Source organism: Phoca vitulina, unplaced genomic scaffold (genome assembly GCF_004348235.1).
Source record: "Phoca vitulina isolate PV1807 unplaced genomic scaffold, GSC_HSeal_1.0 scaffold8, whole genome shotgun sequence".
Classification (NCBI taxonomy): domain Eukaryota; kingdom Metazoa; phylum Chordata; class Mammalia; order Carnivora; family Phocidae; genus Phoca; species Phoca vitulina.
In genome coordinates, this window is record NW_022589711.1 from 63,427,559 (window position 1) to 63,454,659 (window position 27,101).

The following is a 27,101-nucleotide window of genomic DNA, read 5'->3' on the forward strand; positions in this document are numbered from 1 at the left end:
CATTTTGCTTGTGGGTCAGTATATGGCTCATCTTGATGAATGTTTCAAGTCCACTTTGAATGTGTTGTTGGGTATAGTTTACTGTAGATGTCAATTACATTGACTTGCCTTACTCAAGTCTTCTTTATCTTGTTTTTCTGCCTACTTATTCTATCAACTGTTGAGAGAAGGTTACTAAAAGCTCCAACTCTAAATGTAGAATTATCTATTGCTCCTTTCAGTTTTTGTTAGCTTTTGCTTCATGTATTTTGTGTTTCTCTTACATTTATATATACTTAGAATTTTTATACTTTCCTGCTGTATTCATTTCTTTATAATTATGAAATGTCCTTCTGTGTATCTAGTATCACTCTTTGTTTTACAATATATCTTCACTGATATTATTATATACTCTAACATTCTTGTGCCTGTTTTTTTTTTAATTTTTTTATTGTTATGTTAATCCCCATACATTACATCATTAGTTTTAGATATAGTGTTCCATGATTCATTGTTTGTGCATAACACCCAGTGCTCCATGCAGAACGTGCTCTCCTCAATACCCATCACCAGGCTAACCCATCCTCCCACCCCCCTCCCCTCTAGAACCCTCAGTTTGTTTTTCAGGGTCCATCTTCTCTCATGGTTCTTCTCCCCCTCTGATTTCCCCCCCTTCATTCTTCCCCTCCTGCTATATTCTTCTTCTTTTTTCTTTCTTAACATATATTGCATTATTTGTTTCTGAGGTACAGATCTGAGATTCAACAGTCTTGCACAATTCACAGCGCTTACCAGAGCACATACCCTCCCCAGTGTCCATCACCCAGTCACCCCATCCCTCCCACCCCACCCCCCACTCCAGCAACCCTCAGTTTGTTTCCTGAGATTAAGAATTCCTCATATCAGTGAGGTCATATGATACGTCTTTCTCTGTTTGACTTATTTCGCTCAGCATAATACCCTCCAGTTCCATCCACGTCGTTGCAAATGGCAAGATCTCATTCCTTTTGATGGCTGCATAATATTCCATTGTATATATATACCACATCTTCTTTATCCATTCATCTGTCGATGGACATCTTGGCTCTTTCCACAGTTTGGCTATTGTGGACATTGCTGCTATAAACATTGGGGTGCACGTACCCTTTCGGATCCCTACTTTTGTTATCTTTGGGGTAAATACCCAGTAGTGCAATTGCTGGGTCGTATGGTAGCTCTATTTTCAACTTTTTGAGGAACCTCCATACTGTTTTCCAGAGTGTTGTGCCTGTTTTCTATGGAGGAGAATCACCCAACCTCATCATGCTGTCATTAATGGAAGATCCAATTATTTTAATGATGAAAATTAAATACAAATTTAAAAAGGGAATATAATGGTAGACTCAGAATATATTTTTAAAAAGAAAATGTTGATTATAATTCTATACTAATAAAAATATGGATTAAAAATATATGTAAATATACTTTCCTTTATCCTCTTCTATTTTCCCCCCTAGAATTAGTCACATGCTCTTAACACTGGCTGTACTTTGGAGGGTAGGATATGATTGGGAAGTTAGGAGATGGAAATGGATATACAAAATGGAAACCGAAATTTGCAAATAATGATTTTCTCCTCCTTTATTATACTCATTTTCTTTCCCTTGTTTAACTCCATTAGTATTGTACACCAACACAAATGAGAAGAGTTATTGATTGTTCCTTGTTATTCATAACATGAATGGAGTGTGAATCTTTGATTATTAAGCCCGACTGAAGTTTCTGGTTTGGGATATATATCATTTAGTATGCCAAGGAATAGCTTTCTATTCATATTTTACTAAGGTTGTGTGTTTTTGTGGGAGAGAATGTGTGTGTAAATGTGTGTTACTGATATCCTAAAGTTAAAATGATCCACTGTATTTCTAGCATAAATGCCATTTGATTGTGGAGTGTGCATGTGTATGTTTTCACGAACTACTGAATCCATTAGCTAATAATTTAAGATAAATAATACCTGAAGTGAGGCAGGTCTGTAGTTTTCTTTGTGTGTGTATGAGATAGAGCCTTTAATATAGTGTTAAGAAGTTTTATAATAGCTTTTTTTTTTTAAAGATTTTATTTATTTGACAGAGAGAGATACAGCGAGAGAGGGAACACAAGCAGAGGGAGTGGGAGAGGGAGAAGCAGGCCTCCTGCCGAGCAGGGAGCCCGATGTGGGGCTCGATCCCAGGATCCTGGGATCATGACCTGAGCCGAAGGCAGACGCTTAACGACTGAGCCACCCAGGCGCCCCATAATAGCTTTTAATATACTGAATGTTTAAAAGAATAATGAGGGGACACTAGCCTTAACAGACATTAAAGCTTCAGTTAAAAAAACCAGTATATATAATATTGGCTGATGCAGATCCAGGGAACAGAACTGACTACAGAAATGAACCCAAGTAGTTGCTGCAATTTTGTATGGGAAAAAAACCAGTATCTCTAAGTAAAGTAATAGGATGTATTCTTTAATAGATGATCCTGGTAGAAGTGACTAGCCACTTGGAGGGGGGGAAAAGTTTAATTTTTACTGCTTTAAGATAAAGAAAACTTTAAAATGTTCCTGTATAACATAAACAACTTGAAGGAATGGAAAAACATATCATATTCTTGGATAGCAAGACTTAAGTTCATAAAGATGTCCATTCTCCCTTAAATAATTTATACATTTAACATGATATCAATTAATACTAGTATGATTTGTATGTGCAGAATTTATCATGCTGACTCTAATGTTCAAAAATAAAAATAGAAATAACAGCAGAAAATCCAGGAGAAATTAGGGGAGGGGGGAAAAAGAAAGGAGAGAAAAGGGTCTAGTCCTACTAGATATTAAAATATATTATAAAAGCACAATAATTACAATAGTAAGATATAGCTCATAACAGGTCACACCAATAGAACAGAAAATTTAAAAATAGACACAGAATGTATTATATAATAAGAGTGTCATTTCAAATCAATAGGGAAAAGACCATTTGGAACAACTAGCTGGACACTTAAAGAAAAGAGTGGGCTCCCTATTTACACCTTACATTGAAAGAAATTCTCCTTAGAATAATAATCACAATGTAAGGATAAAACATAAAAGTACTATAAGAAAACATGAGATGATCTTTTTTCATATATGTGAGGAAGTCTTTCCTAAGTGAAATTAAGATGCCATAAAAAGATGAATAAATCCAACTACACAAGAAACAAAAATTACTTCATGTAGGGGAAAACTACCATAGGCAAAGACAAAAGATAAACTACTAAAAATTATCTGCTACTCATATAACTGACGATGGGAGAAATCCCTACAGTATAAATAGGAACAACCCAATAAAAAACGGACAAAAGCATATGAACTGAGAGTTCATAGAAAAAGAAATGTAAGTGACCAAAAAACAGATGATAATTACACATCTTTATTCATAATAAAAGGTAAATTAAGTGATATATTTCACCTACTGGATTTTAACTAAAAAAAAAAACTGCTAAAACACAGAGCAAAAAGAAATATATTGAAAATTAAACAGATATATAAGATGAGTCAGAGGTCCAACAACCAAACATTTATTATTCCAGAAGAAATAAGAGAAAAATGGAGAAAGAAAATTAAAGAAATAAAAAGCATCTGAGCTGGAGAGACTTTCATGTTTAGATTAAAAGAGACAACTGAGCGGATTAATGTAAAAAAAAAAAAAACAACCAACCAAAACCCTCCATACTAGACAAAAAAGATAAAGATAAAAGCCTAAAAGCATTCACAGGGGAAAATAGGTAATATGTAAAGGAACAATTATCTGACTGGCAACACTCTTCTCATCAATAGTAACAGTAGTGAATACTGTACACCTCAAACTAATATAACACTGTATGTTAACTACACTGGAATTAAACTAAAAAATAATCAGTAGTGAAAAACTCTGCAGTAATTAAAGTCTGTTGGAAAATAATTTGACCAGGATTTCTATACTCAGCAAATATCATGTGTAAAGAAAAAATAAAGGTATTTCCATGGGTTTTACTTCCATGAACTGATTCCGAGGCACCTGATTTATTACTCTAGCCAACCAAAGATGGAGGTCAAGAAAGAGGAAAATATCCTATACAGAAATGGTGGAACTGACCCAGTGACCAAACAATATAAATAATAAGAAAAAGTAATTCTAGAGTAAAGTTTTATCAATTGTAAGAAGTAATAAACCCAAGCTAGCAGATGAAATCTATATGGCCCAAGTAAAAAATATTCAGGACAAAGAATACAACTGGCTCTAAGCAGCAGATAAAGGAATTGAGAAGTTACGTAGTATTAAAGACACATATATGAAGAATGTATATGATTATTTTCACAATAGAAAAAAAGGCAACTGGAAACTTTAGGGAAAAGCCCCCCAAATATACAATAAAATCGTGCTCAAAATGTGAAACAAAACAGCACAATTTTGAGCAATTTGTAGAGCGTATGAAAAGAGGAACCATGTGACTGAAATGCTAAAAATATTCTTTGTATGGTTCATGATGTTGAACACAGAGAAAGAAATCTAATCCTAGTGTTCTACTTAGTTGTGGCATAAAACATTTTTACATAATCATATTCATGTAAATAGTATTTGTTTCAACTATTAAAATCTACCTATAGTCAAAACATAAGCGGGTTAAAGCATGGTTATAATACAGAATATAAATGTTACCATTACTTGACAATGTAAAAATTATATAGTATGTGGTGAAAGGGTAGAAGACTTGAAAGGAAAAATGGAGTAGTATCATTGTCTAACATTGTGTGGAATCAGGACTATTACTGAAAGTTGATGTGATAGAAAATGGAGATTTGAGTATGTTCAAAGTAGAAAGATGACAAAAGCTAAAGAAAGAATGGAAGGATACTGTGATGCTGATTAAACATGGTAACAAAATTAAGAAACAACAAAATTTCAAAGTGAAATTAAAATGCTCAAATTTACTTTAATTATCTTCAAGTCCAGTGGCTATTCAGAGGGAATTTTTCAATTCTCAAATGCTCCTATTATTTACCAATGCATATTTCAGCTTAATATTGGGGTTATTATAGATATTTGTTTTTTATAAATATCTTTGAGACACTGACTGAGGAACTCTATTTGAAAATCTTTATAAGATATAACAGTTTTTCAAGTGTTTAATGTATTTCAAAGTATGGTACCCTAATTTCCATTTTCTTGATTTCAGTTCCAGAAATATTGGCAGAAAGAGTAAAAAGCTGACAGCTGGGTATAAGGATATTACAAGATGACTCTAATTATCTAAAATGTTTCCTTTAAAAGAACAGTTGCTACTAAGTATTTCATTGCTAACATTTGGTTCAAGCCATAGATACATGTATTCTATGGCATACTGGATCTGAACTTTGCAGCTGGTGGTTGATTTCCATCAACACCTTAAGACTGAAGTCTATAGTAAGGCTAAACACATTTAAACTATGAAAATGGAGCTTTAAAAAATATGCTGGAAACCTACTTGAATACTTAGACATATATAGCTTTTTGTCTTAACTGTTACAGAATAAAATGTTACCTGCATAAATGTCAGCTGAATTTAATTAAACCAGCATTTGTGGAAACCCCATTATGTACTATAATATGGTTTCTGCAAGGGATACAAGTAAGCATTACAAAGTAGAGCACAGGAGGTTGGATGTGAAACTGAAAGACAAACAGTTTAATATCTAGTAATCAGTTCTTGCTCTGGAGGAATAGGTTTTATTTTATAAAGAACGAATATGATGAGAAAGTTTATTAAAACGCCTTCTGCCCCAAACATAATCAACTGATAAATGAGTGGAGGGAGCTAAAAAGGGGGTGTGTTTGTGTGTAATTTTACTGTGACAGTCTACCTTAACTGTAAGGACCAAAACAGAAAAGAAGCCAGGTATCTTGGGTGTGTGAATCTCAAGTCTATACTTACAAGCTGGGTAACAGTAAGCAAACACTTAACTTTTTAAGACCTCATTTTCCTCACTGAAAAATGGGACTAATCACTCCTTCCCTGTCTTCTTCATTGGATTGTTAATTATATGACACACATTTATTAAGCAGTTATTATGGACCAGGCTTATGCTAGAGGTACAAGATAAATAAAATGACATCCCTGACTTCAAAAGGCTTATAATCTATGAAGGAAGACAGATGTGCAAATAAGCAAGAAAAACTTAGTACAGTGTGTATGTGCTGTAAGAAACAGAGGCTATGAAAAACAGAGGAGGGAGAGATTGACTCTGGTTTAGGAGAGTGGGTCCAGGAATACTTAATGCAGATTACACAGAAGCTCAAGACAGTGGGTCAGGTCACGAAGTTATTGGGTAGGAGCAGCCACCGCGATAGGGGCTCTGAGCAGCAGAAACAGCACAAGCATGGTGAGCACAGAAGTTCAGAAAGGCCTAGGTGGGTTTGAGGCAGTTCACAATGGCTAGATTGCAAAGTGTTCAGTGAGGGAAAGTATAGAAACTCCATACAGGAAAGTAGGCTGGTGCCAAACTGTGATAATGATTGTAAATTAATGAGATAGCACTTTATTCCAAGATCATTGTTCCTCAAAATTCTGTCCTGGGATCACATGTAAAGGACCAAGAGTAGGAAGCCTTGTTAAAATGCATGTTCTCAGGCCCACAAAGGCACTGAATCAGATTTTTTAGAGTCTGAGATAATTTACATTGTAACAAATCCCCCTGATGACACCCAAAGCTTGAGAAGCAGCAATGTAGGCCACAAGGAATTACCAAGCTTTAAGCAGATCAATTTTGTATTTTAGGATGAGTGATATTTTGGCAACAGTGTGGAAGCAGTGTCAATCTCTCCCCTGTTCTCTTCCACAGAATCTATTTATTATAGCACATTCATGAAATTCTGCTAGTTATTTACATGTCTGATAATTTTGGCAGCAGTGTGGAAAGTAAAAGAAAAGTGGAGAGACTAGTCAGGGTACTTCAGTGAAACACGAAAGAACTAAAATAAGGCAGTGACTATGAGAAGAGGTGAAAATGAAATCAAAAGACATTTCTCCAATAAAGAAATACCCAAGATTTGGTGATTAGTCAATTTGGTAGTTCAGGCAGGATAGAATAAAGGTTAACAGAAATTTCTAACTTAGCAAGTAATGATATTATTAAAAGGATCATATGAAATAGAATTGTGAAAACATTTTGAAAACTGGAAATCTAAGTGTAAGATATTATTAATCAGGTTCCCTTCTAGAGCACTTCCCACACTTCTCCTTTTCTTAACTTAGATGTGGATTGTTTTCATATTTCTTTTAATGTAAAAGTAACTCATGCTTATTATAGAAATTCATTCACTTAAATACTGACTGAAGTGTCTATTAAGATCCAGGACTGTGCTCTGTGCCTACTTAAAATGCAACAGTGTATGGATGAACAAAGAAAACAAAACAGTGAAAAACACATCTGAGACAACCATTGCTACCCTTTATGATGTTCTCTCTTACGGCTTTTTTTCTACGAATATTTTAGTTTGTTTCTTTGGTTTATATAGTTGTGCTCATATAGTATAATGATTTTTTTTTTTTTAAGATTTTATTTATTTATTTGACAGAGAGACACAGCGAGAGAGGGAACACAAGCAGGGGGAGTGGGAGAAGAAGAAGCAGGCTTCCCACGGAGCAGAGAGCTTGATGCGGGGCTCGATCCCAGGACGCTTAATGACTGAGCCACCCAGGCGCCCCTATAGTATAATGATTTTTATCTTGCTTTCACTTCAAAAACATTTCCTCAAACTACTGTAAATTCTTCATAAACAATAGTGTTCTATACCACCTATTTCTATGGGAGATATAGCAGTTTACTTATAGAATACTTAAGCTGTTTTAAATTTTTCATTGTTATATATAATGCTGCAAATGAAATTATGGGATCACAAGGTATGTTAATTTTAAAGGCACAAAAATTCCTGACTTGCTTTCCAAAAGGGTTCTATCAGTTTAGACTGCCAATAAGAAATATATGAACGAGCACATTTCATGGTACCTTCATCAGCAACAAAACCATTAGAAAAAATTTCTTGCTAACTCAAAAAGTAAAAATATATCACTACTTCTTAAAGTTTCCCTTCTTTGATTATCTGTCAGGGAGAAACATTTTCCCATTTGCTTTTATTTTCACTTTAGTAAATGAACCTGTTTTCTCAAGTTCTTTGCTCATTCATGTACAACGACTTGGTGCTTTTGAAAGCATTTGTAGAAAGACCTTAAAATTTAAAGATAAACATTTCGCTTTCTGCAACTGTGAAGCTGGGGAGATCTCAGCCTGGCCCAGTGCATGAGATCTCATTGGTCTCCCAGCCCCTCAACCCTTCCTTCCCTGAAGCCCCCCAATAAAATGGTTTGATCCAAATAAATAAACTAGAGAAAACCTCTCTGCTACATATTTACAAATTTCTAATCCTGCTCTGCACATCTTCAGTTTGTTCATTAGTACTGGGGGAAGGGGGGTGGGAGAAAAGGACATAATAAATGTCAATGTTCTGAGTCAAATGTAATCAACTTCCCTTCATGAGTCCTTCATGCGGCAGGCAGTTCTTTAAAGTTTGGAAGGTATTCCCCCATCCACATAAGTATCTTATGAGACTAGCATAAGGATATTTACTCTATTTCATTTAACTCTTCAATTTACCTGGAATTTATTTTGGTATATAAGATGACATAAAGATTCAAACTTATTTTGAACACTATTTAACACTCTCAAAAACATGCACTGAATGTCTTCCTTTTTCTACTAATTTCCGAGAATTCCTTTATTATATTTAGCATATCTATTTTTGAGATCTCGACTCTTTTACCAACTTTACTATCAATGCTATGTCAGTATCCAACTCTTTTGTTTATTATAGTTTTATAGTATGTTCTGTTATCTATTAGGGCTATAGCGGTTAGTTCTCTGTCACTGTTCTTGGTTTTTCACTTATCTCACTTTTTTCCTCTTTAGTCTCTTGGACAAAACTAAGAATCATATTAATTTCTCAAACACATTTTTAAAAAATCAGAATTCTGCTGAAGCTGTAAGTTAACTTGAGAAAAATGGGTATTTGTAATAGTTGGGACTTCCCATTCAGGCACACGATATTCTTCTCCCTGCACAGCCCCCCCGCCCCGCCTGTATCCCAGTAGTTTTCAGTTTCTTCTTTTTTAAAAGATTTTATTTATTTATTTGTCAGAGAGAGAGAGAGTGAGCACAAGCAGGGGGAGCTGCAGCAGGCAGAGGGAGCACCAGGTTCCCTGTGGAGCAAGGAGCCTGATGCGGGACTCAACCCCCGGACTCTGAGCCACCCAGGCGCCCCTCTACCATACTTTCTAAATGACTACTGCTATTATAAAAGTGAACTACTGAATTTAAAGTATTTGCCTTAAATCTAGTTACTCTATATTCTTATTAGTTGTAATAACTTCTCAGTTGACTCTTGGTTTTCCTGGAATGTAATCATACCACACCAAAAATGGGATTGTGCAGTTTTTCAGTATTTAGTCCTCTTTGTTCTAATTCATGTCTTACTATATTGGTCAGAACTTCCTGAAAAATGTTAATATAATAATGTAGTGATAATGGGTTTCTGAGTTTTTAATAGTCGTTGCTTCTCTAGTGTTTCACCATCAATTATTATTTTAGCTTTTATTTTGATATGTTTTGTTAGGGAAATTTCTCTTCATTCCTGGCTTTTAAAGAGACAAAAGGAAATTATTAATTTCTTTTCCATGTTTGCTGATATGTTTATTTTCCTTATCAGATTCATTGACCTATGCATTATAAAATTTCATATTTAGCCATCTTTGCATTCTTAGATGCTTGATAATTGTAAAGAAGACTTAATGTACTGTTGAATTATTTTTATTTCTATCTTATTCATAGCTGCTATTTGAGTTCTACATTCTTAAAGTTTGCACAAGCTCACTTCTGGGACACAGCACCCTGGAAATATCTCTTTTAGTCACTAGCCATCTAGTGACAACTCTCCAGGCTCATAAAACCTAAGTGGCTTGTTCAGGGTCACGTGGTTGGCAGACAGGTTAGATATTCTGGTTCTGATCTAGAATTATAAGCAAATGTCCCATTTCACTGCGCCAACCCTTTCTTCTCCCCCAGTGTGAGAGAGATCATGTCTTCTTGGCCCAGTAGTCTTATCTTCTGGCCAGCTAGAAAGATTGGCACATGGCAGCGCAGGTTACACTCTTCTCTTTCCAAGGCTCTAGGGGAAGTTCTACCTTCCTGCACAGATCAGACAGGACATTCAAAAAGTGGGTGTCTGTACAAAGGGAATGAGTATTACATAAGGAGGTTAGAGTAACATGTAGATCTGTCCCCTTATTTATATGTCCTATCTTTTAGTTTTTCCATTTCTCTAGGTTCAAGAGTTAGCAGAAACCTACTCAGAGTTTTCATAAAATAATTCTGCATAGTATGGCTGAGTTTCCTTTAGTAAATCCATCCATATACATATAAAAGAAGGGATGGGAGAAAGGAAAGAAACATAACGCTAAGTCCAGTGGTCACATCAGGACCAGATGTTGTGAGATAGCTGTAATTTCTAATATTCTATTTCCATACTGTTCTAAAATGACTTAAGACTAATTCATCTGGGGTATGAAGCAGATTTTTCAAAAGCTTCAAAATTTGAGCTGAGAAAATATGATCACTGCATGTATATTTATATATAAAAAATAAGTAGCTAAGTATTAAAGATTTTTTTCCCAGTGATGCAATAAACTTGTGCTTAGCAGTGTGCTAGACCCTGGGTATTTAGTGGCAAACAATACACAGTCTGGATGTACAGAGTCAAAATTTTCCTTGAAAAATCTCTTAAATCACCCATAAATTACAATGGACACATTTTTTGTATACCACCTTGTACAGAAACATTTTGCATAAAGATAAAATATATTTACAGCAATCTAGAACATGTAATAAAATTATATGTGCAATATATAAAATATGTATTTAAAAGGGTGTGGGTTTATGCATGTACCAGAGAGGTACCAGATGAGGTATGTATGTTCCAGAGAGGATGCACATGTATAGGTGGTGGTTTGCTGTGGCCATATCTGCAGGTCATCTTGCAAATCAACACAATTGCTCAGCAAGTCTAAAACAGCAGTTTCTCTTCCAGCACTGGAATAAATTGCTGTTTCTTTGGTTAAGCACTAAAGGTTTGGCATTAGAAGCCATGTTGTATGAACATTACATATGACTAACAGAATCACACTCAACACTGTGAGATGTTCACTACCCACTGAGATCAGTTGAGGTGACAGAGATTCACATCTTTAATCTCATGTCTATTCTGAAACAAAAGCTCAGTAGTGGGATGTGACTGCATATTTAAATGATTACTTTTGTCATGATTTTACTTTTGGCTGAGTGTACATAGTTGAATTCATGTAAATTAAGTGTGATGAGACTCCACTGTACTGATTAGATGTGGAACTTTAGTTTCCTACTGTGTGTAGTGGAGAGATTACACGTGTACGGAAGTGCTGTTGTGAGGACTAAGGGAGATAACATATACAAAGTCCATAATATTCCTCTTTCCCAGATTCATGATGTTAAAGTTTGGGTCTGAGGTAACTCCAAGTATACATTTAGGAAATCAAGGAAATTTTCTCACGCAGGTTGTCAGCTATGACTCTCCATGATGCCATTTTAAAATAAGTAGTTAATTCTTAACTTCAATGCCTAGGTTAATCATAACCATATAGCACGGCAATAAACTCTTGGTCAGTACTAGAGCAGTCCACTGCCGTGTTTTATTTAGTTTTTGTTTTTTTCATTGCACATACCATTCCTTAAAAGAGATTAAATTCTATAGAGTTTTACAAGTATAAAAAAGGTTTAGAAGTATGCTTAATGATTCTTTAAAAAGTAAAAATGAAAATTTTGAATAACTGTGCCCAAACTATAGATCCTTTCTAAAGCAATCTCCATATAAATTAATAATAATAATGATATATATATAGTTTTAAAAAGTACATGGATTTTATTGTTACTATCAATCTGGTATGAGAGATACAGGTGATGGGGTCATCAGATTGAGAAGAATAAGTTACGGTGTGGGACCATCAAGAGAAGTCTAAATTGCTAAAAAGTAGGAGGTGAGAAAACAAACACTTATATTTACCAAAAATTTAAATATGAACTACCAGTCTGTCTCATTTATGTAAGGTGCCAACGAGATGCTGCTGCAAAAACTTGTATCAATGATGCTATATAGGTAACTTAGTAATTAAAGGCAAAGAATTAGAGACTAAACTCATGGAAAAATCAAAACACATGGTTGCCTTCCTTATTTTCACATAAATGACTTCTAGTTTTATACAATTTCCAATGAGTGTAAACTGGGTATCAAAATCATATACAAAAGAGTATATTACATACAGTATTTACTCTTTTTGTGTAGATTTTGATACACATAACAAGTGTAATGGGTGAGATACAAGCAGCTTTAAAACATGACGAGACTTCTATAAAAGCCATGTAACATAGGGAATATGTGACAATATGACACAACTATGGTCTTTAGTACATCGAGGACAGGGAAAAGAAATGCCTAGTAGCTTGAAACAAGTACTGCTTCAATGGCAGAGTGCTATTAAGATACCTGCTGGGGATTCTGAGATTCCAGGAATTCACAGGGAAAAATAATCCATAAGAAGATCAGACTAGATGTGAAAAATGTACATCCATTTACTTGGTAGCTTCCGTCCATCAAAACCTCATTCGTCTCAAGCTAAATCTCCATAGGCTGACTTCTCTTAGGAGTAGGTATGAAACAGAATTCAGGTTCCTAGAGCTAGAATGAAATTTTAAGAGTTGTAACAGAACAAAAAGCAAGCAGTGATCAAGAAACTTGTTAGAAGGCAACCTTTATTGTTCACTCTCCAGAGACTGAATCCATTAGTAAATCCTCAGAATGGACAAAATTCAATTCACTACATAATGTTAAAGCCCCCAAATAAATTGATGAATATGACATAGTTTGTGCTCTCAAGGAGCCTATAAATATTTACTGAGTGCTTACTACATGCTAGGCACTGTTCTAAATGCTTTAACGTATTAGTCACTTAATCCTCATTACAATGTTATGATGTAGGTACTGTTATCATCCCTCTTTTACAAACAAGGAAATGTGTATTAACCCAGAGAATATTTAACCCAGACAGGTTAAATAACTTGCCCTAAGCTACAAAACTACTAATCTCAATAGTATGGCTCCATAGCACATGTTCTTAACCATTATGACATATATTTTGGAGAAAGAAAAGAAAATTAAAGAAGCCTAAGTACACTGACCATATTTTGTGGATATTCTAAGACTGTCCTAACTTCAAATACTCTGTCCTACTGTCAAATTACTTACCCTCATTTTGGTTGGGAAAAAGATTATTTGCAAGAGAAATGTACTAATTTATATGCCTGATTTTTATACTCAACAAAAAAGATCACAGCATGATATGTTTGCTGTGCTTTAGTAGTTGTACATTAGTAGATACATTTAGCTACACATTAATAGTGCCTGTGAACATAACATGGCTGTAAAAAATGTTGCCTTTTATTGCAAAGAATTAGTCAAAATTATTCAAAGTGATTTTGAAGAAATCTGGAGCCCCATAATATCACTAAGAAACTTGAAATTTGGTCATTTTTAGTGAAGAGAAAACAACCAACCAGTCTCCACACTAATTTTATAGTGTTACTAAATTACTAATATTCCAAACTACTTTGAGTGTCACTACCATTATAATTATCAAGTATAGAAGCTGCTTTGGAAAAGTCATGTTCAACTTTTACAACTGCTATATAGTTAGAGAAAAAATACAAATATCTCTTTCATAAATATATTAAGATGCTGCCTATTGGAGTCTCAAATGCAAATAACAGCCATTAGATTTTAAGAAAATGTTCATATGGAAAATAACTTTAAAATGATGTTACTATTAATATTTATGATAAGTAAAAAATGACAGTATGAAACACAGTTCTGTCATATATGGTTTGATTTCAGATTGGCCTTTAGTAGTCCTAATTTCAATCTTTTCCCCCACAATTTTTCCCATTAATGATGCTTTATATTTGATGATGTGCTCTACAAATCTATATTCACAGAATAGTAGCTTATTTAGCAAAAAACTCCAAGATTTTAATTTTTGCACCTGCCAAGAAGCTAACCTCCTAAAGAAAACACACACACACACACTCTTCACTCACTTTTAAGCTAGAGGCAATTAATTGTTTCAAAATGCAATAGTACTTTCAGGTCTAGACCTGAAATAAGTCCATCAGAAAAGTACTTGGAAAAGTACGATCTCTAAAGAAAGATAAGCCACAGAAATGCGCTTAGCTTTGTTGAAAAATGAGTACATACTCACAATAACTCTCAATAGGGGCACCTGGGTGGCTCAGTCAGTTAAGTGTCTGCCTTCGGCTCAGGTCATGATCTCAGGGTCCTGGGATCGAGCCCGCATCAGGCTCCCTACCCAGCGTAGAGTCTGCTTTTCCCTCTCCCTCTGCCCCGCTCGTGCTTTCTCTAACAAATAAATAAAAATCTTTAAAAAAAACAAAACACTAATATCTCATAATTTGAACAGTTTGCCGGTTAAAAAATATTCAAACCCTATAGGTGAGTAATTTGAATATTTACAGAAACAACAAATCAGTAGCATAAATACCAATGCTTCCCAATCAAGAACAATGATTTTTGTCATCTTTCCTTATATTTGTCTGCACAAAAAGGATAGATCTAAAAAAAAAGAGGCTTACTGTGCCTCTGGAATTATATTCCTAAAATCAGAACACATTTTCTGAAAACCATCTAGTGGGATGGGTCACCAAAGGAAATTGTGGAACATACTTTCCTAGAAGTCTTTAACAAGTAAGGATGGTGACCAGTGGCTATTAAGGGTGCTGTGACAGGTTTGCTGGCCTTCATAACCCTGGCAACTGGTGTGCAAATGGATGACCTACTCTCAATGCTTGTTGTCATGAATGTCACTGAATTGTCAGTCATTCAACTGTTCTCAGTGCCAGTAACCAAAATGGCCATGCAGGCAGTAAGTTTGATTCTCCAAAGTCACTGATGGTTTCAGAAAGAAAAAAAAAATCTTTCCAGTCCATTCTTTTCTGATGGCAGCTTGTCTATGCCACAGAATTTCACACAAGGGACTTCAAATATGTAAAAATTTATAAACAGGCAGACAAAAAGATTTTAGTTTCTGAAAATACAACAAACTGATACAGACTGTCTTCACTTTTTAGGGAATGGCTTACTTACTTTTCCCTGAAATAAAAAATAGACTTCATTTTATTTTTTTAAAGATTTTATTTTTTATTTATTTGAGAGAGAGTGAGAGAGAGTGCGTGCACAAGCTGGGGGAGAGGCAGAGGGAGAGAGAGAGAGAGAAGCAGGCTCCCCGCTGAGCAGGACCCTGGGAATCATGACTGAGCCTAAGGCAGATGCTTAACCAACTGAGCCGCCCAGGCGGTTAAGCCAAGTTACCAGTTTGGTACTAAAACCAAACAGTTAATAGTTTAATGTGGAATTCAGATTTTAGATTTCTAATCCAATGTTCTTTTCACCATAGCACACAGCCTCTCCTTAACCTATTAATCTTTGTTAAAAATATCTCCAAATAGCAATAGAAATATGCAACTAGTTAACAAGTTAACAACTTACAGAAAAGTGTTTCTGATATACTTCAGGTCTGTACTCAATAAATGATCAACTAAGATTGGCCCAGAGCAATTTACCTACTTTTCAGATAGTTTAAAGTATATAGCTACACACTGATAAAAGATAAGAAAATTATTTTGATTCTCAATTATGATTCTACTGCAAAAGTATCAACGCATATTGGCCACTTACTTTTAGGCACTATGCTAGGTACTGAAGATAACAAGAATGAACATGGTTTCTTCCTGTTAAAAAATTTATGCTTAAAATTATCTTTATAATATTGTTTTAAATTTCTATAGAACTTTGTAAGATGCATCTCCCCATTGAGTCTTACTAACTCCTGAGTTAGTATTGAGTTTGGCAAGAGAAATTATGATCAGAGTATATGATTCTATCCTGTTGCAGCTTTTTTTCAAATCACAACACTGACTTTTTTGACTTCCACTACACAAATATTTAAAATCTGGGGGCACCTGGGTGGCTCAGTTGTTAAGCGTCTGCCTTCAGCTTAGGCCATGATCCCAGGGTCCTGGGATCGAGCCCCGCATCCAGCTCCCTGCTCAGCAGGAAGCCTCCTTCTTCTCCCACTCCCCCTGCTTGTGTTCCCTCTCTCGCTGTCTCTCTCTGTGTCAAATAAATAAATAAAATAAAATAAAATCTGAACTGTACCAGTTAGGTAGGATCTGTAAGAATTCTCACTATTTTTTTTAATCCCACCTTTATTTCAAATGGTAATGCTGGCTTTGATACAAAGACTCCTTCGTAACAATTGCAAGTATATGGTAAGAGTTACTAAAAATTTCTAATAAATGACAATTTTGATAAATTATCAAGATAGCTACTAAAATAATATAGAAGAAATGAGTAATTGTTAGGCTAAATATGAAATATGTTATTCTTGTAGTAGATATAAACTTAGAATAATGATTAGTATGAATATATTCTTCCTTATTAATTTTATGTAATTTGGGATCACTTAAATTATCTCATTCATCATATAAGTTACTTAGCAAGCAACATAATACAATTCCTGTCCTATCAATGAAGAGAAAAGAGGCAAAAATTTGATACATCTGCCTCTTCTTCCCCATACACAAACACAAAGTAGCAGTTTGGGACTGGAATTTAGTCCCTTAGCCCTCTATATCAGAGGTCTATAACAGCTTCACCTTAAGAAATATTAAACTTGAAAAAGCTCTAAGCTACCATATTTATTAAAAACTTACAAATTCTTTATTGGCACATTTTAACTTTAAACTCCCCAAACTATGTATTTGGGGAGAGGGAGAAAGAGCACCTAAAAATTCCTTAACAAGGATCAATCAGTTCACAGTATTACTTAATAAAGTATTAAATGTGAATAAGATAGAACTATAAAACATTATTGATATATCTAAGGTTTAATAACTTTCCCAGTGATGGAAATCTCAAGCCTTCAAGTCGAATCCTCAGACTTCACTCTGTGAAGTATTAAGTATTAGTATTTCTTTTTTATGCCCTAACATTTTAGTTTCTCCTCTCCAATTTTTAATTTTTATCATAGGATTTTTCCCCAATATAGTTGGTAATAAAATTCACTTTATTTTTTTAATTTTTTAAAGATTCTATTTATTTCTTTGAGAGAGAGAGAGCATGAGCAAGGGGGAGGGGCAAAGGGAGAGAGAGAAGCAGACTCCCCGTTGATCAGGGAACCCCATGTGGGACTCAATCCCAGGATCCTGGGATCATGACCTAAGCCGAAGGCAGACGCTTAACTGACTGAGCTACCCAGGTGCCTTAAAATTCACTTTAAACATAAACTTAAGGGAAAACTCAGGCACACCAATTTGATTTATATAAAAATAAAATTGGTATCAAGGAACTTCAGCAAAGAGGGGCGCCTGGGTGGCTCGGTCATTAAGCGTCTGCCTTCGGCTCAGGTCATGATCCCAGGGTCCTGGGATCAAGCCCCACATTGGGCTCCCTGCTCAGCAGGAAGCCTGCTTTCCCTCTCCCACTCCCCCTGCTTGTGTTCCCTCTTTCATTGTCAAATAAATAAATAAAATCTTAAAAAAAAAAAAAAAGAAACTTCAGCAAAGAGGTATTATTACACTGCATGTAAGGTTACTCTCTATTACTAAATAAAGGCTAAGATAACTACATATTTAAAAACATGGCTCCCAAATAGAGAAAAATATCAATAATTTCAGTCTGTTGATATCTGAAATTGCTATCTGACATCAAGAGCAATTTTATCTTATGGATTTGGTCCTGACCAAAGGTATATTTTCTGTATCTCCTAGAAATACCTAAATAATGATCCCTGAATTTTAAGCTTTGGTGAACAGAGAGTTCACCAAAATTTCTGGGTCTTCTTTTATAAATCACCCTTAGTTTTAATTTGTCTCCTTTTGGAATGGTCAGGTCTGATTTCACTTATCTTTGGAGATGGTATAAGGTTTCCAGACTCTCGCCTCCTTCATTTTATTTACTATAGATGTATTGATAGCTTGGCACTTGATATTCTGTCATGGTTGAAACTTCTAGGCACAATTACTTCCCAAGTAGGCTAACACCTGGGTGTTTGACAGTGCAATGGGGTTCTAAAAAAATGAAACTAAAAGCCAGTGTGGTTTTGGTCCCTAGTTACACCTGTGATGCTAGGAGTTAGCAAAGTGGCAAACAGGATTACATTAACTATGTCTTTCTGTTATCTCAGATAAGTCCACTCATGAGATCTAACACCTCCTAAGGGGAAAGGAAATGAACATTTATTAAGTAATACAGGACAAAAACTCTCTTGGATCTATATTTCATTTAATTCCAACAATAACAACTCTACTGAATAGTAATTACTCCCATTATGCAGATTAGGAAATCTGTCCAAAGTAATCCTGCCAGTAACTGTAAGAGCCAGGTACTGAACCAAGGAGCTTCAGATTCCAAAGCCAGTATTTTTAGTACTCATAAGATTTATTTTTTTTTTTAAAGATTTTATTTATTTATTTTACAGAGAGAGACACAGCAAGAGAGGGAACACAAGCAGGAGTGGGAGAGGGAGAAGCAGGCTTCCCGCGGAGCAGGGAGCCCGATGCAGGGCTCGATCCCAGGACCCTGGGATCATGACCTGAGCCGAAGGCAGATGCTTAACGACTGAGCCACCCAGGCGCCCCACTACTCATAAGATTTTAAGGCTAGACCACTGAGGAGCATGTAGAGCACCTGGTACAATCTCTCTGTGTTACAGAAGAGGAAACAGAGGCCCAAAAAGATTGAGACTTGCCTAAGGACCTAATGCTTCTGGTGAAACTGGGATTTGAATTCAAGTCTCCTGATTTTCAGTGCAGTTCTGTGCATAATAATGATCCTTATTTTTGCTTGTGTGTGTGTTTGGGGTTGAGTCATGCTTGGTATAATTTATACATAATTTATAATGTCTTGACCCTCCAAATGAAATTATATACGTGTCAAGTTCAGAGATATACGTTTTTAGTGACCAAAGATATTAAATGTATTTGGCAGGAATAAAAACTTAATTGGTATTTGTAAATTATTACATGTTGTAAAGAAATCTGTTGCCAATATACTTATTTATTCAGTTAATAAGTGCCTATTATGTACTGGCTACTGTGCTTGGCAATAAGAATACAACTGTGTATAAAATAGAAGGATTCCCTATCCTTCTCATGGAATGTATATCCTGGTGGAGGATACAAACAAATAAATAGGCAATTACAATGCAGTGAGTCAATGCTATGACAGTGGGAATACAAGATGCTATGGGAACAGGAAGCAGGGATACCTAACCCAGACTAGACTTTTCGAAGGAGGCGGTATGAAAGACGAGTAGGAGTCAGCTAGTTAAGGAAGAGGTATGGAGTGCGCAAATATTTCAGGAAGAGCACTTGCACAAGACATTAGGGAAAGGCCAAGGAAGCTGTGGGAGGAGAAATGAACCTAGAGAGACAAGCAAGGACCAAATCATACAGGTCCTTGAAAGAAAGGGCTTTATAATCTTATCTATTACTATTACCTGGGGAACTTTAAAACAAACAAACAAATCACAGATGTCTGGGTCCTATCTCAGACCAATTACATCAGAATCTCTGGGAATGAGACCCTGGTACTGGTACTTAAAAAAAAAGCTAACTAGATGATTCTAATGTGTAGCCAGGATTGAAAACTACTGTTTAAGCTATATAGGGAATTTAAAATATATACTTATTACTGGAAATAAAGAAAAAGGTGATCTTAAGTAATTAACTTCTCTGGCCCTTAGGATGAAGCAGGTTAGAGGTAGCTTGATATAGTAAAATGAGTCAGAAAACACTGGTTTTGTCAATGAGTCTGTCACCTAACACCTGTGACCTTAGATTAAAATGTCATTTCTCAGAGATAGTAATACTGCCTGCCTACAGGAGTGCTGTAACTCAAGACAACACTTAAGAAAACAGCTTGATAACTGCTAATAAAATATGAACCACAATATTCCATGATTTATGCTGCTAAAAGTGCACAATTTTAAAGATCATAAATATTTTTACCAAAGATGAGATCTTTTATGATGCTTAAGGAACACATTTCACTTAAAGAATCACACCTATCTTGGAATTCAAGATATTAAAATAATAAAATAGAGAACTGATCCTTTTAATGCTACTCTACTTACTAAAGAGATCAACTGGGATTAAGTTAGCTCTTTTCAAATAAACAGATCAACAGAGCAAATGCCCTTTAATGGTAACAACAAATGTTAAAACTCTTTGTTCAGTAAAGGGCTCTAATCAGGAAAGTTACACACAAACTGTTTTAGGAAAAATGTTATTATGATCTATCTTCTTAGCAAGTATTTTACTTATAAACCTAGGTGTTTTGTTTTGTTTTTAAGGGACTACTTATTTGGGATGGAGAGGATCTTATCCTGACAGGAAGGAAGCTCTGCCTCCAGAAGGACTGTTCCATACACAGAGCCAGGCAAAGTCACTGTTCTTTCAGTCTCCCTTTTACATATATCCAGCCCCATGAGAATATACACATTCATGCAGTAATCTTCCAGTTCAAGTACAGTATTGTATCGAGTGACATCTCTTTCATGCTATATCCAATTTATTTAAAATTTAAAAACTTTATATAAAAACACTGTTCTGCATTTACATGTGGTTCATTTTTAATTCTTCAAATAAAACTGAGAGAAATGCCTTTCAAACTTTATACTCGCAGTCAATTGGATATTAAGTTAATATTCATTTACTTTCTTGCTATTTCCTCCACGGAGCTATTACTATTATGATGTGCTATCATTTCTTTCAATCACCTATCTTGTGAAGAAATTTTATAAAGATAAAAAATGCACAAGAAACTTTTGAAAAAAGTTATGGATGACATTTTGATTTCATTGCAAAACACGAGACAAGAAAACTTAAAAAACAAAACAAGCACCAACACACACACACACACACATACACTCTCTCTCTCTCTCTTTCTCTCTACTGGGCCCTCTTCAGATAATTTTGGTTGATGACACTGCAGAACAGTTAATCTGATAATTGAAATTTTCCATAACATGTGATGTTTAGCTAGAGATCTATGCTGTCAACCAGAATTCAACACTTCAGTTAAAAAATCTTAAAACTTAAATACACAGACATACTAACAAATTCTTACACTGCAGTTGCTTCAAGGGCCTCTTAATAAAGACATAAAGTATTCCGATTTATCTAAATTAAATTAGCAACATGGTATCTTAAGTATTTTTCAGGTCTTTTCTCAACATCATCACACAATCCAGCATAAAAGCAAATTTGTAAACAAATACCTCCGAGAATCTATTATCTAAGGAGGAAAGCATGCGACCAATACTGCCTGCAGTGGTTCAAATGTGGCCACTGAAATCATCCGACTTGAGTTACCAGGAGTTTATCTACCCAAGTTTTCGAGGGGTTCATCCCAGGCCCCACAAACTAGATTCAAAACATCATCTCGAAAACCCATGTACCGAATGTGCACAAAGGCGCTGGAATGAGGAAGCTTTTCTAAAACGAAATCACAACTCTTATCATTAAAGAATATGCGGGCTGTTTTCCTCAAAGCCCCCCTTGTTGCGCTCCCTTATCCTTCGTATAGCTATGTAAACAGTTCCCTAGTTATTGACATCTAAGAAAATGGCTTTCAATTCCTAAGTCTGGGAACTAGCCACCATCACCACTATTCCTTTAGCATCCTAAAATAAACCCCTCAAGCCGCGGTCAAAACACAGGCTGAACGTCTGGTGTTTACATAGTCCAATCCTGGGCGTACCCTACCTTTCTGAACCACTTAGGAGCTATGAAACGGGCATCACATAATAGACTTAGTAAAGACACAAATCACGAGACAATGTCTCAGGTCTATGAATGAAGATCCAATAGGTTTGATTGTCTCGGTTAAAAGGAAAAAAACAACCTCGAGAGGAAGGGTGGGAGGGGAACTGCGGGGTGGGGAGAGCGGTTTTCCTTCCCTGCCCCAGCCGGGCGATTTAAACTCAGCGTGAGGCAAACGCAGGGTCGCCGGGCTGGCGGGGCCGGAGTCCTGGGGCATGACAGCCCCTACGGAACAGCTCGCGGCTCCGCCAGGGTCCCTCACGCCGCGCTGCTCGCGGCAGCCCCGCCACCCGCGGGCCCGGTGGGCGTGCAAGGGTGAGGGGGACCGAGCTACCGCGACCGGGGCGGCGGCCCTGGGTGCACTTCCTCAGATTCCAGCCGCCCCATCCCAAAAAACGAGAGAGGAAGGAAACCTGGAGCGAGGCGGCAGCCAGGGGAGAAAGGAGAGTAAGCGGCGAGCCCTCGCCTCTGCATCTGGGTGAGGCCAGCGGCAGGCGGGGAACAGGGAGCGGCGATCACAGGCGAACTCCGCCGCGGGCCGACGCTGAGAGACAACCCGTGGGTAGCCCCCGCCCAATACCACGGGCGCGCCGGAGAGGCCCCCACACCGACCCGTTCCCATCCCGGCCGCGCCCGCTCCCGGCAGTTCCGCGCTCTACTCACGCTCGGGGCTCCTCCAGGCTCCGCGGCTCTAACCGCATCGGGTCCCAGCCCCGCGGGCGGCGGCGGCGGCGGCGGCGGCGCCGAGGGAGAGGAGAGCGGGCGGCACGGCCCCCGCCTCCCGGCCCCTCTCCCCCGCCGCTCCGGAGCTGCCCGGCCGGGCCCGAGCCCTGCCTCGCCGGCGGCCCCAGCCCCAGCGGCCGCGGCAGCAGCAGCCCAAGACCTCAGCGGCCGCAGCGGCGGCACCGGAACTGCCGCTTTCTCCTTCTAGCTCCCTCTCCTCTCTAGCCCCCGCCACACGCCCCCGCCCCCGTCTCCTTTCTCTGTCACCCTGTTTTTTTTCCTTTTGTTTCCAGAATAAACTTTATTGGTCTCTTTTTCCGCTCACATCGTGTAAACAAACAACGAACTCTTCCCCACCCCCTCGACTCCCCCCCTCCTCGGGCAGAGGAGGGTTAGAGCTGAGGAGGGGCTGAGCCTACAATACCCCGGAAGCAGATGTGCAAAGGAGGGGAAGTGAAATTGCTGAGACCGGGAGGGGGAAGTGGGCAAATCGGGTAACAGTGTGCCAGTGCGCCTGCGCCTTGCTTTTCCGCCCGAAGTTCGGGTGGTGGAGGGGTGCTTTTCTGTGGAGCTTGGGTTTATGCCCCGTCTTTTGCAGCAGTGAGACTGTTGTGTCATCCTAGGACGGCATATGTGTTGTGTATCTGTTTCCACGGGAACTAGGCAGGCTAAGGTAGAGATATAGGAGTATTGGGATCGAGTGAGTTGCTTCACTTTCACTCCCGTAGAGGAAATGAGATTTCCTCTTGTTTGGGGGCGAGAGAAGGGGCCCCGGTGGTTCACCGCCGCTGTCAGTGGCTAACCCAAACTGGTTATGGAACTAGAAAGGAGGCATTTTAGGAATAGTTGCTGCGCGTCCTTCTGCCGATGTAAAGTTAAGTTACAGCCCAAATCGGAAGAGGAATACACTGCCATTGCCCTCTGCCATCCTTTGACTCACTCCGAGGAGACCTTTTGCAATGCTTTTTAATTCAGATTTGAATCAGCTTGTAGGATTCAATTCTGACTTGAGAAGAAGAGCTTTTTTCGTGTAGTGCCCGAAGTGCACGGAGACTTCAGAAAAGCCATCTTAGCTGTAGATTAGATTCAAGTTTTGGTGCTGCGTGCCACAGAAGCCCACTCCTCCACCCCTTTCTTTGAGAGTAATGGGATCTGTTGCCTTTTGAGATCCCGGCTAGTAAGGATCCAGTGTTTTGAGTGTTTCTCCCCCTGGTGGTTTTTCATTGTATTGAAAAGACACAGGAGCGTGATTGGAAGTCTGCAATACAAGTCCTCAAACATCCGTTCTTGAATTTTTAGGTAGAGGACTTGGAAGTGATCCACCCTAGAGAGGTTACAGTGTCATTTGTCATCCAAGAGCAAAAACCTGACCAATAAGCAATTTTTGCTCGAACACCACACGTCCGTACGCAATCGTAAATGAGATTCATTCCTTTATATTGTCAAAGTTTCATTTGACTATTTCTTGTTTTCTTTCTTTCTTTTCTTAAGCTCTGGTTTTCATTTCACATTCCAGGGGTCTATGTTTCTAAATATTTTTTTCCGGCAGTTTCAGGACACAATGTTACTTACTCCAGAGCAGGGAATTTAAGGGCGGGGGGTAGGGGGGGAGAGGGAGCAAATAACATTGAATCAGGAGTCAAAGTAAACCTTAAGGCTCCATTTCGAAAACTATGTTTCCATTCCAGGCACAGAGTTTTGTGAGATATTAATAGGTAGTCTTTGCTAGGTATATTTTTCCTTCTAAAATTTATTTTTAAACAAGAAAATGCTAATTACATTGTATAATTTTTGTTATGTGATGATAGGCACTTAAGAAATCGTATCATAGCAGAAAATGCCATACCTGGTACTTGAATGCATGATTATTCACTTTGCAGTAATACCATTTATTGCCCAATTCTCAGTTGATGCATTTGGTTTATTTGGTGACCATTGATCTATCATGTGTTTTATCTTGCTTTCAAAGGTGTTTGCACTATTATGCAGGTATACAGTATGTTAGACATCTATATGACAAAACTCATTGCTCATGTGTCCTGTAGCTATAGGAAGAATTTTTTTTTAAAAGATTGGATTGATTGATTTGACAGAAAGAAACACAGCGAGAGAGGGAACACAAGCAAGGGGAGTGGGAGAGGGAAAGCAGGCTTCCCGCTGAGCAGGGAGCCCAATGCCGGCTCCATCCCAGAACCCTGGGACCATGACCTGAGCCCAAGGCAGACGCTTAACATTGAGCCACCCAGGCGCCCCTGTAGGAAGAATGTTTTAAAGGAAAAGTTGAAGTAGCAATTCTCAGACTGTCAATCAAACGAAAAATGGAATACTTCAGAATTTAAGAATTCCATTCTAAGTTTTTCAAAGTTAGAAGGTGAAATGTCCAAGATGAAACAATTATTTTATTCTAACATATAGAAAATATGATAACAGCTACTTGCCTTTTGGATTTATTTCCATTGAAAATAAAGATAACTGATACTCAGAAGTGCACCAAAACATTCTCTAACAGCGCTTAAGTCATTGCTGAGCTTTGAAGTCACTTGAAAACAAGAATCAGTTTGGTTGTGTAGCAATGTACTCTGGATGTATAAAATTGCCAAGTTCAACAGTGAAAACGCACCAAGGGATTACAAAGTGAGCTACTGTATAGCACTTTTTGATTCAGTTATGGTCAGAAAACATAAAATTTAAGTTCTTTTCAATTTGTTAAGTTTGTTTTGCCCCCAAATATCTTACTGAATGTGCCATTTGCACTTACAAAAGATCATTTTATGTGCATTGTTGGGTGGAATGTTCTATAAATGTCAATTATATCAGGTTGGTTTATAATGCTGTTAGGTCTTCTATATGCTTACTGGTTTTCTCTACCAGTTCTATCAATTTCTGGGAGAGGAGCATTATGTCTCCAGCCATAATTGTGGATTTGTCTATTTCTCCTTTCACTTCTATGTATTTTTGCTATATATTGTATATTTTGAAGCTCTGCTGTTAGGTGCACACACATTTAGAATTATGTGTTTTTGATGAATTGACTCTTTTTAACATTATGTACTGTATCTCTTTGTCCCTCATAATAGCCTTGTTCTGAAATCTATTTTGTCTGATATTAATATAGTCACTCCAGCTTTCTTTTGATTAGTGTTCCCATGATATATGTTGGTCTCTCTTTTTATTCATCTATGTTGTTATATTTAAAATGGGTAACTTGTAGACAACACATAGTTGGGGCTTTTTTTTTTTTATTTATTCCAATCTGAAAATATCTTTTTATAATTGCTATGGTTAGATGATTTACATTTAATATAATTGTTGATATGGTTGGATTTTGGCCTACCATTTTATTGTTTGTTTTCTGTTTGTTCCTTATGTTTTTTCTGTTTCTACTTTGCTGCATTCTTCTGAATTATTTGAATATTTTTAATTTTATATTTTAATTTATATGGTGTCTTTTTGGACATCATTCTCTCTTTTGTATTTGCTCTGTGGCTTACCATATATGTGCATAAACTTTCACAGTCTACTGAGTGTTAGTATTCCATCACTTCAAGTAAATTGTAGAAAGATACTTTGTAGCCATATAGGTCCTCTCCCCTGAATCATTGACTTTTATGTTATAGTTGGTATATCAATTATATTTATATATATGGAAACCCCTCCAGATAATTTTATAATATTTGCTTTCAACAGTTATACATATTTTAGAGAATTTAAGCAGAAAAGCAGTCTTTTATATTTACTCACCCATTTCTATTTCTTTTCTTTCATTCCTAAAATTCCATGTTTCCTTCTGGTATCATTTCCCTTTAGCCTGAAGATCTTCCTTTAGTGTTTCCCTTAGAATAGGTCTACCGGTGACAAATTCTCTTAGCTTCCCTTCCTTTGAGGATATGTTTATTTTGTTTTTGTTCCTAAGGGATATGTTAGCTGGTTATAGAATTCTGGGTTAACAGGTTTTTTTGCCCCTATGATTTTAGAGGTGCTTTTCTACTCTCCTTTGGCTCCACCTGCAGTTGTTCAAATAGTTTTCCCCCATATGTAATTTTTCATTTTTCTCTAGATTATTTCCATATTTAACATTTTTTCTTTCAGTGATTTATGATGTGTCTAGGTGTTTTTTTCTGAGTTTATTCTACCTGGGTTTGCTGAGTCCTTGAATTTGAAAATTTATATATTTTGCTAAATTTGGGAAGTTTTCAACAATTATTTCTTCAAATATTTTCCTACCCCAATTTCTTTCTCCTCTTCTGGGAATCCAAAGACAAGAATGTCAGACATTTTGATATTGTCCTACCTGTCTTTAAGGCTCTGTCCATTGTTTTCAATCTTATCTATCTCTCATATTG

General features: G+C 37.0%; 1 protein-coding gene across 2 annotated transcripts in view; it reads right to left on the reverse strand.

Annotated features, from left to right (window-relative positions):
- Positions 1–23,171, reverse strand: part of PIK3CA (phosphatidylinositol-4,5-bisphosphate 3-kinase catalytic subunit alpha) — an 84,691-nt gene extending 61,520 nt beyond the window's left edge. The window contains exons 1-2 of one of the 2 annotated variants that reach the window (XM_032407166.1): positions 22,699–23,171; positions 12,626–12,817 (exon numbers count right to left, since the gene is read on the reverse strand). The gene's annotated coding sequence lies outside the window, so the exon portion shown is untranslated. The remainder of the gene's footprint in view (positions 1–12,625; positions 12,818–22,698) is intronic. The other variant, XM_032407167.1, reaches the window with a different exon arrangement.
- Between the last annotated feature and the right edge of the window lie 3,930 nt (positions 23,172–27,101).